Genomic DNA, 10631 nt, shown 5'->3' on the forward strand with positions numbered 1-10631 from the left:
TGCAGCCAATGTCTATTACTCTTTTCAATTTTATACACAATTGTCTTAGCGTATCATTGCACCTTACAAGGTTTAAAAGAGAGGAGTGATGTTCCTTTGATCTTGACCCGTAATCTAGTTCCGTGCTGGACTTGCCCACACAACGTTACAATTGCCTGTTTGTCTGTTCTCAGTTGTTTTGTGATATGAATGATGTCATACTATGCTTACCGTATTATAAACTTCGTCTCTTTATCCTTAGCCCTCAATACAATGTGAAGAAATAGACAATACATTAGCGATGGTACATGGTCATATGTTTGGAACCTGGTTTTATTATGTACTTTGCAATAAAATACAACTAATATTTTACATGGGTTCACCAGAATAAGTTCTGTATATAGACCAAAGCTATTTTGTTTGGTTTTGCTGCCTCCTTAATATCTTCTGTTCTGGTACTACTAATGTAAAACCTCAACTTTTCAGCAAGCTATGGAAAAATGGTGGAACCGCCACCTTTTGAAGGTGGCGAGGCAACTATAACCGCAATGTCAGCTCTTGCTACAGTGGGTCAGTACCTGTCCACTAACAGTGCCAAAAGCACGTTCCTGCGTAATACTGGGTTGGTTGTTAAGGCAATATCGTCCAAACTGCCTCATGATCAAGATATGCAAGCTCAAAGCAATGTTGTATCTGCGCTCCGGACACAAGTCCATTCCCTAACAGAGATCCTTTGTGAAACAAGGAGAAACATTGCTCAATGTCATCAAGATATGCATGGTTTTGAAACCAGACTATCAAACATTTGCTATGTTGTTCAGGAGCCTAGGGGAAATGAAGGCGAGGGTTATGGTGCTCCATCGGATAATACAGCATGAAAACGTAACAGTCAGGTCAAATGAACTGAGCTTCTGAACTTCTGGTGGTGCATTTATCTGCTAGACTGTTAAGTTTTATGCCAACCTTCCTTTTGTTATATAGTTGTAATTTGTTTTGGTGCGATACAAAATTTATTCTTAACGTGCAGCCACCGGCTGAAGAAAACAACAAGCCATTTTTGTATAGTGTAGGGTGTTCCCTATATTTGCACTGGTGGCGATCTTTGATGCCAAGTGGATGTAATCTGTGCAATCGCCTTAATAGCCTAGCGTTAGTTTCGGCCTTATTTATTTCCTAGTCTTCTTTTTCCCTGGTTTTCTAGTGGCCGCAACTACCATGGGCCATATACGGGCCGTAGGATCCATGGGTCTCCTACGGGCCGTCGATAAATGGGCCTGTAATCGGTGGGCCTCGGGCCGTCGGATAAATGGGTCTACATGGGCCGTAATCGGGCGTAATTGGTATCGGCCCAGCACGGTAACAGGCCGTAGGACAACAAAGGCTTAATTCTGTCACAGGCATAACGGGTCGTTAATGGGCCAGAATATAGGACGGGCTGGAAACGGCGCAACGGGTTAACAGGCCAGAAACGGGCCGACTCTTGCCATGGGCCGAATTTGGCCCATTAGGGTAACATGCCAGTAACGGGCCGACTCTTGCCATGGGCCGATGGCCCATTAGGGGAACAGGCCAGTAACGGGCCAACTCTTGCCATGGGCCGAATTTGGCCCATTAGGGGAACATGCCAGTAACAGGCCAGAAGTAATCGAGGGCCGAAAAGGAGCCCAAGAACGTATGGGCCGTCAATAGGCCGAAAGCTAACACGGGCTGGAAACGGCCCATGTAAATCACGGGCCGTTAACGGGTATAAAGAAAATTACTGTTCATTATGGGCTAGAGTCACCGTGGGCCTGTAAAGGGCCGAAAGATACGAAGGCCTCATATGGGCCGAAAGACGTCGTGGGCCATACATGGGCCGAAAGTGAAATGGGCTGGTGCTATATTCGACGGCCCACATGACGTTGTTGGGCCGATTTCCTTTAGGGCCTAACGGGCCGTGAGTTAACGGGCCGTAAAATAGGCTATTTGCGAAGAGACCGTTAACAGGCTTTTCATGGGCCAGCCCGTTAACTTTTGACCAAGTCAAACGGGCTGGCTTTGTAAGCTAAATGGGCCAGTGGTGGGCCGTGGCACGTGTCGACATATCATAGGCGCCTATCTGACCCACTAACGAGCTGACACGTGTTTCGTCCGGCCAATAAGAATTTTACACGTGGAAATTTCCCATTGGTCGGGGCTGTTAACGGGTTATCGGATCCAAAACCCGACCCGATAGCTTAACGGCGTTCTGTTACGGTGGATGCCACGTGTCGGTCACCCTTGACGAAAGCACTTCTGTGACGCGCGATTTATCGTCATGGAAGTGGACACTTCCGTGATGATAATTTTGGTAATGGCATGGAACACTTCTACGACAGCACAGGTATGACTATCTTGATTCTGTCATAAAATCGTCATGGATGTACATGCATGACAAAAAATGCGACCTACTGTGACAAACACGTATCATCACGGAAGTGTATTTTTTTTGTAGTGTCAACACCCTCCAAAATAGTGAGATCACTACTACCTAAAGTTGACACTCTTCCAAACCCACTTTCATCAATGTAATCATCATAAATAGGATGCATGCTATCATCATAATAAATTTTCTTATCGAAAGTAGAAGGAATAAAATGATCATATTCATTAAGCAAAGCATCCCCAAGCTTAGGACAAGCATTATTTCCAGCAAATAAATCTTCAAACATATCATACTCATCAAACATAGCACCCCAAGCTTGTGGTTTTGCATATCATCACAATCATTCTTATCAATAGCATGAATGGCACCAATAGTATAGCAAACATCATTATCATATTCTTCCAAGCAAGTGCTAAAAAGATTTTCAAGATCATAATGGATATCGTTGTCTTCCCAATCATAATCATTACAACAAGTAGTAGGTATCAGAAAATCATACTCAATATCATCATCCTCCATCGACATATTTGATTCACTTTCATGAGGCACAATGGTGATGGGAGCAACATTATTTGGGAGAGGTACCTTTTTACCTCTATTCTTTCTTCTTTTCTTCTTCTTCACCACACCATGTGTGGGTTTAATTAATTTTTTCAAGCTTCTTGTTGAAGAGATTGATTGGATAGGAAGCTCCTCGTTACCTGATTCATCATAATAAACACTAGGAGGGTATTGGGAAATATTTTCCCTTTCATTAGTACTCTCTTCATATTCTACTTGTTTTCTTGTCTTTAGGTAGTTGGCAATATAAGGAGTCTCAATGCAATTTACCGCACAAAACATATAAATTTCCTCTAGATCAAAATCAAGAAATCTCTGAAGATTAAATTTTGGAATACCCTTAGTTATACGTTTCATTTCTTCATACCCCAAAAGGAGACTAAGCTCTTTATGATACTCAAGGGTAATCAAGTTATCATAATTTTTGGACACGATTTGATCAAGAAAGAATTTGCATTGGAGATTTAAATGACCATGTTCATTGCAAAGTTCACAAGGATGGCGAAAAAAATTAAATCTTTCAGCACAATCATCTAGCCTCTCTTGCAACTTTTTTGTTTCTAAATACCTATGCTTCTTACAAAATCTATCTTCCCTTTTTGGTGTGCAATTGCACTCTCAATTCACTCTGCAAATACTGACATGCATATAAGAAACATTTTTGTCATGACTTATGCAATCATCATTAGCATTTTGGATGTTCAAAGAATTTATACTAACAACATTGCAATCATGCTCATCATTTAAATATTTTGTGCCAAGCATTTTATTGACTTCTTCTTCTAACAATTGAGCACAAATTTCCGAACCATCATTTCAAGAAAGACATTACAAAGATGATCAATAATATGATGCAACCTAAATTCCATTTTTTTGTAGTTTTGTTTTATGAACCAAACTAGTGATAAAACAAGAAACTGAAAAACTCAATTACAAGATCTAAAGATATACCTTCAAGCACTCACCTCGCCGGCAACGGTGTCAGAAAAGAGCTTGATGTCTACTACGCAATTTTATTCTTGTAGACACGTGTTGGGCCTCCAAGCGCAGAGTTTTGTAGGACAGTAGCAATTTTCCCTCAAGTGGATGACCTAAGGTTTATCAATCTGTGAGAGGTGTAGCATGAAGATGGTCTCTCTCAAATAACCCTGCAACCAGATACACGAAATCTCTTGTGTCCCCAACACACCCAATACAATGGCAAATTGTATAGGTGCACTAGTTCGGCGAAGAGATGGTGATAGAAGTGTAATATGGATGGTACAAATATAATTTTATATTCTGAATAAATAAAAACATCAAGGTAGCAAATAGTAAACGGGCACAAAAACGGTGTTGCAATGCTTGAAAATGAGGCTAGGGTCCGTACTTTTACTAATGCAACCTCTCAACAATGCTAACATAGTTGGATCATATGATTATCCCTCAAAGTGCAATAAAGAATCACTCCCGAGTTCCTATTAGAACAAAAGATATAATTTGCTTGTAGGGTATGAAACCACCTCAAAGCTATTCTTTCCGTTCAATCTATCCTAGAGTTCGTACTAAAATAATGCAAGCTATTCTTTCCGATCAATCTAATCAAGAGTTCATACTAAAATAACACCAAAGCAAATTCATACTAGATAATACCCCGCGCGTTGCTGTGGAATTATTGGCAATCAATTCAGGGTGGAGATGGGAAAAATTAGCAAACGGGAAGAGATGAACCTGACCAAATAAAAATACATGTTTCAATCAAGATAATCATGTGTGCTATAGAACCAAACTCAATGAATACTGAATAGTTTCTTGGGGAAAAACAATAATCCTTAATGTCTCAAGAAAGAATATAATGATTTAAATTGCAAGAAAAGAATTACTATATGTAAGGCTGGTTGATTGGTAAAAATAGCTAAGCAAACTTGTAATTTGAGGTCACTTGAACCTCACTTAGAAAAGGTAGGTAGACAAAATACAAGTTGAGTATTGCTCTTGTGCCACTGAAACCAGTCATAAAACAAAAAAAAGTGCACATACGAAGAATAGCTCCATTGAGGGGTTCTTTCCTTGAAAAAGGAGAATATAAAACATTATAGAAATGTAATAACATGGTTCTGTATATAAATCATTTTGAAGCACAATTATAGTTTATAGCATAATAACATCAAATCCAAATGTACATCCTTGCTGCAGACCTAGCTTACCAAAAGTCAATGTAGTAGCGAGTAAATATTAGGAAGAGAGGTGAAAAACAAAGGCCTAAGAAGTAAGAACTGGCATACCAGAATGTTGAAGTGGAGTGCACCGGATATAGAACAAAAAATTATACAAATGACAATTCGAAAGAATGAAAATCAAAAGCTTATAAAATGCTTCAATTCCTATCATAGTAATCTGATGGGAATGTCAAAATGATTAATAAGCCACATGCATGAAAGATCTATGGAATCCGAAGAACAGAATAATTTAAAGGTTAGAACAACATATATCACTTTGCACCATAACTTATACTACAGAATAATTTAAATTACTTTTACAATGATGAAAATAATACGGTTGCAGAAAGTCAGTCTTTGTGAGAACATAGTTTCTGGAAAAAGCTGATGTGCAACCTCAACATGGAACCAGGTCAGAGTTACTTCGGCACACCATCTATCTTCTTTGCATCCCTTTCAATGCTTATGGTAAATAAGTGAGATAAAGCAGAAAACTGTATAACCTATGACTGTGTACTCCTTTTGGGGATCAAAACACGACGTCCAAGAAGAATTAGTTATTATGTTGGGGTTGAATACCAAAAACAATTATGAGGAAATGAACGATAGAAGTGCTAATAATCTGAACTTCTTACCACCAATGTTTGTTTAGCAAAGCCCACATTCTGTGTATACATTGCGGATGATGTCTTTTCTAATATTTAAGCGTCAATGAAAGTATTTGCTAAAAGAACATGGTGTGGCAATTTGCATAACAGAACTTAGCTACAGTGTCTAATATTTACCTCACTGAAGATAATATCATATATATTTGACTGCTAGCTGCAGCAACCTCATTGATCTGCAGTTCTGCACACGAAGTAAATTTTGTTGAGGGAAAAGAAAACAGAAGGGTATCTATCGTTAGTCACGTGGAGAAAGAATATAAAAGATATAGAAAGGTTATGATTAGTAGCAGATCTAAGACAATGCAGAAAACCAGAAAAAACAACTCACTGTATGTTTGAGGCCAATCAGTGTTTGTGGATAGGTCACCTGATGATGATATAACAAAGAAACTACCAACCTTAAATTGATTCTTGTCATTTAGCTGCTTGTTGATCTCAGAAGTGTTTTCTTTTTCTTCTCATCTTTGAGTACACGATCAAATTCTTTCATTAAGCTGCAAGAACTCTTAGAAAAATATAGACAAATTTAAGACACTACATAACAGTTCAATATTACTACCCAGACAGAGAGGTTGCAATAGTTCATCACACCACCTAAGATGTGAAACTGCATGTTCACGTAGAAGCAAAGAATGGTGCTTTATGAGAGCACATGACAATGTTCAGTCAGACTTACCGCTTGCACTCCCTCATTCCCAGTGAGTCCATCTAGCTGCTTGGATGCCTGTGATAGTCCTTGATCTTGTCTATCTTCTGGAACCCATTCCTAAAACAAAACCTTCCATCAGAATCAATCGACCAAGAGACAACAACCAGTCATAGTTTAGGCACAGGTAGCTGAAATCTGATCCCAGCACGCAGTGACAATGCAAGAATTAATGTTTTGTAGCACAACTACCGAATAAATTGGGACTAAAGTTTCTTGAAGACATAAAGGATTATTGAAAGAATCATGCAATATTGAACCCCATTTACCTTGCTAATGGGAACATTAGCGCCAATGATAGAGGGGCTCATCTTGTAAACCGCAAGGAAATCCCAGAAACTCACGCTGGCGCTAGAGATCTTCCAATCTGACGGAGAAAATAAAATAAACATGGTAGAGGCAAGCAGAGCCCGAGCCCCTCCTTTTCCTCTCTCACCGCAAACCACGCCGATTAGTTCACCGAGCTCCACACCACCACAAAGGGAGGAGGAACTGAGGGGATGCAGGACGGGCAGTGGCTAGATCCTTGGTGGCGCTGGACGTTCTATGGTGGGTGCGGAGGGCCGCGGCAGATGGGCGAACCGGATGCCGATGATTGGAAGTGACCAGTTGGGCGAAGCTACTGGGGGCCTCGAGGAGAAGCTGCGGGTGTCGGTGACGCATTGCGGGCGGGCGGCGGTGCCGTCCAGGCGTGGTGCAGTAGTGCGACGAAGGTCAAGCGGGCACCAGGGAGTCACTACGGCCTGGCGGCGGCGCCATCCAGGCGAGGTGTGGTGGTCCGGGTGCACAACATCGAGCTCTCCTGGTGATTAGTTTGCGCACATCGGACCTCGATTTTGGCAGCGATGGCTCTATTGAGAATAGGACGTATTCATGTTTCTGTGAAAGTCATGTAGCATGGTAACTCTGCAGTATCACTTATAGACCAGTAAAAGATGTATATAGATAAGAGAAAATGTGTTGATTCACGTCACAAAGAAAATTTACAATTGCCATCCCAGAGTATGCTCCAAATCTGGCTTCGCCTCTGATCTTCATCGTCAGACAATATCACCGCCATGGCTACAGCTCTATGCAATCAGAGATTACAGCAGCGCAGTAACTTGACAAAAGCATTATTCAGAAGAAAAGAAGAGCTTTACCAGAGAAGAAACGGGACGCCGTCGTGGGCTCGTCCAGCTAGCCGTCTTCAGATCAAGGAGGAAGAAGCAGTCTTGTCGATGGGGAAGGGTGGGCCACTGACACATGCGAAGCTGGTCACGTTGGGCGAGCGCTGCTCCATGGGCGTGAGGGAGGAGGGTGGGAGCCATGCCCGGTGGCGCTGAAGGAGATTGGCCAGCGGCGGGAGGTCGAATCACGGGGCACTGATCGGTGTTGGAGGAGCTGGATCGGCAACTGAGGATTGGTGAGGCTGTCGGCGAGTCACGCAGCATGAAGCTGGGTTGGCGGCAGGGGCTCGGGAATATTGCTAGCGGTGGCACGCGGCAAGATTGGGGCAAGTGGCGCGCGCAGCAGCTTGGTCGAGGGCAGCGCCGACGGTCAGGTGGCTGGCGATAGTGTGCTGGTCGCTGGCGGCGACCTGCGTGATCCAAACGGGGAGGCGGGTGGGGGATGGGCAGCGGTGGGTGACCCTCGTGGGGTGGACGCAGGCCCGGCCCGGATGGGGGGGCAGGGGGGGCGGCTGCCCCGGGCCCCCGAAATCCAGGGGCCCCCTCCCAGATGTGGTACGAATATAGCCCATAGGCCCATATCATTTCCTGAAATGAAATTAGCTCAAACAAAGGAAAGAGGTAGCAGCCTAGGCGCAAGTACGCAATCAGGAATTCATTACTTTCTTCTCCCGAAACGAATTAGCTCAAGTAAACAAAACTAGGCCCACATTGATGTACGCACGCAATCACGGCGTAACTCTTGCGACGTGAGATCGCATCCCTAATCCACTGCCCTATTCTCTGTTCCCTGGTCCCGAATTTTAGATCAAAAGTCGCTGGCCGCCGGCAGCTCGAGTACATGGACGCAGCCACGCAGGACTTTATTTTAAGAGACAAGATCTTATATATATTGTTCTCCTTGACTTGCTTAGTCGTTCTGTAGCCTAGTTATTCGAATGTTTCTCAAGATAAACGGATGTCTAACATGTTTTGCCTACAGAAGAATGACTGATCTCTTGACACGAATCATGGCCTTACTACTAGGTTCCGGATGGCCAGCGGGATTCTAGAAGAAACTTCTAGAATAATATGTAGAAAGTATTGAACGAAAATAGTATCAAAATTGGTTGCATTAAAGTATTACTGGTTATATATATTAGGGGGGCCCCAATTTTTTGTCTTGCCCCGGGCCCCCAAAATCTCAGGACCGGCCCTGGGTGGACGGCTGGGGGCGGCAGCTATACGACCCCATACGATGGCCGATGCGCTTCCAATCGTTGTGATAAAGACGAAATTTTCTGTTACTCATGAATTTATTTGATGGAGAGGATGAATAGGAATTGGTGACGGAAATCAATGGGGAGAGAAGTTAATTGGGGAGATTATGGTGATGGAAATCAATGGATAGAGGAAGGAGTTAATTGGGAATCCACACAAAGAACTACAAGGGGACCCCAAAGTTTCTATCGGAGAAAAGATAATAAAAACGTGCATCAACCCCTATGCAAAGATTACCCCAATATCACCGCGCAAATCTGCAAGTTGAATGCCATAACATATATCAAGTAAATCAATAAGATACCCCAATGTCACCTCAAGTATTCCTACTGCAAGACATACATCATGCGTTCTCATCTCTGAATATTCAATCCGACATGAAAAAACTTCAAAGGGTAAAGATTCAATTCATCACAACAAGAGTATAGAGGGGAGAAACATCATATGATCCGACTATATTAACAAAGCCCATGATATAGATCATGAGAGAGAGAGATAAAACACATACCTACTGGTACAAACCCTCAGCCCCGAGGGTGGACTACTCCCTCCACATCGTGGTGGCCGCTGGGATGATGAAGATGGCCACCGGAGATGATCCCCCCCTCCGGCAGGGTGGCGGAACGGGTCTAGATTGGTTTTCGGTGGCTACGGAGCCCTGCGGTGGAACTTCTGATCTAGGTTAACCCCGAAGGGTTTCGGAATATTTGAGAATTTATAGTGCAAAGAGGGGGTGCGGGAGGCCATCGAGGTGGGCACAACCCACCTGGGCGCGCTAGGGGGCAGCGCGCCCAGGTGGGTTGTGCCCCCCTCGGGGCACCCCCCAGGTGTTGCTCTGGCCCATCGGGAGTCTTCTGGCCCATAAAAAATCCACAAAAAGTTTCGCAGTGTTTGGACTCTGTTTGATATTGATTTTCTGCGATGTAAAAAACATGCAAAAAACATCAAATGACACTTGGCACTATGTCAATAGGTTAGTCCCAAAAAATGATATAAAATGACTAGATTATAAAACATCTAAGAATGATAAAATAACAGCATGAATACTTCATAAATTATAGATACGTTGGAGACGTATCAGTGGCCACACCGTTGGTCATATATCCGGCCTGATCCCGCCGCTGGGGGACGGGAACGATGTTCTGCGTACACGCGATCGACATCGGCGAGGGAGAAAACCCACAGTCGGTGCGTCCCAATCGGTGGTCCCCGTGGTATGGGCTGATGCCGCGTCCCAACCGCCCTTCTAGCTACAGCCCGACGTCCCAGGTACATCTTCCTTTTGGAGCCGGCTTGCTCCACTGCCGCAGCTCCCCACGTAGCTCCATCTCCATGTCGATCTTTCTCTACTTCTACCGGCTTCTATTTGTGATGAGTTTATGTCTCATGAACTAGTGCCAGTACTATTATTCTAATCACACTTCTCCAATATCTTTGCCATCAGGGATGCTCAGCTCGATTTTAGTGGAACTGCACAAAAGCTTCGTATGATCCGAGGGTGCCAGCCGTCTTTCGTTCGACAGGTTCTACCTAGCCAGGAAATTAAATCCTGTTTAGGGTTTAGGGTTTAAGTCGTAGTGACCCCATCAGTAGTTTTTCTTTTGTACACGCTCTCACAACTTTTGTGTTTAGTTGTGAAGTAAATATTGGCTATGATCTGTGAATCATTGAGATGCATCAGCATGC

The 10631-nt window shown here is 43.3% G+C and overlaps 1 long non-coding RNA gene across 1 annotated transcript; it reads right to left on the reverse strand.

The window, feature by feature from the left end:
• Positions 1 to 5038: 5038 nt before the first annotated feature.
• On the reverse strand, positions 5039 to 8110 carry LOC120976960 (uncharacterized). The gene is made up of 2 exons (XR_006672523.2): positions 7659 to 8110; positions 5039 to 6576 (listed from the first exon to the last, which is right to left on the reverse strand). It is a non-coding gene; the product is annotated as an uncharacterized lncRNA (long non-coding RNA).
• Between the last annotated feature and the right edge of the window lie 2521 nt (positions 8111 to 10631).

The sequence above is a fragment of the Aegilops tauschii genome, chromosome 3 (assembly GCF_002575655.3).
Source record: "Aegilops tauschii subsp. strangulata cultivar AL8/78 chromosome 3, Aet v6.0, whole genome shotgun sequence".
Taxonomy (NCBI): Eukaryota; Viridiplantae; Streptophyta; class Magnoliopsida; order Poales; family Poaceae; genus Aegilops; species Aegilops tauschii.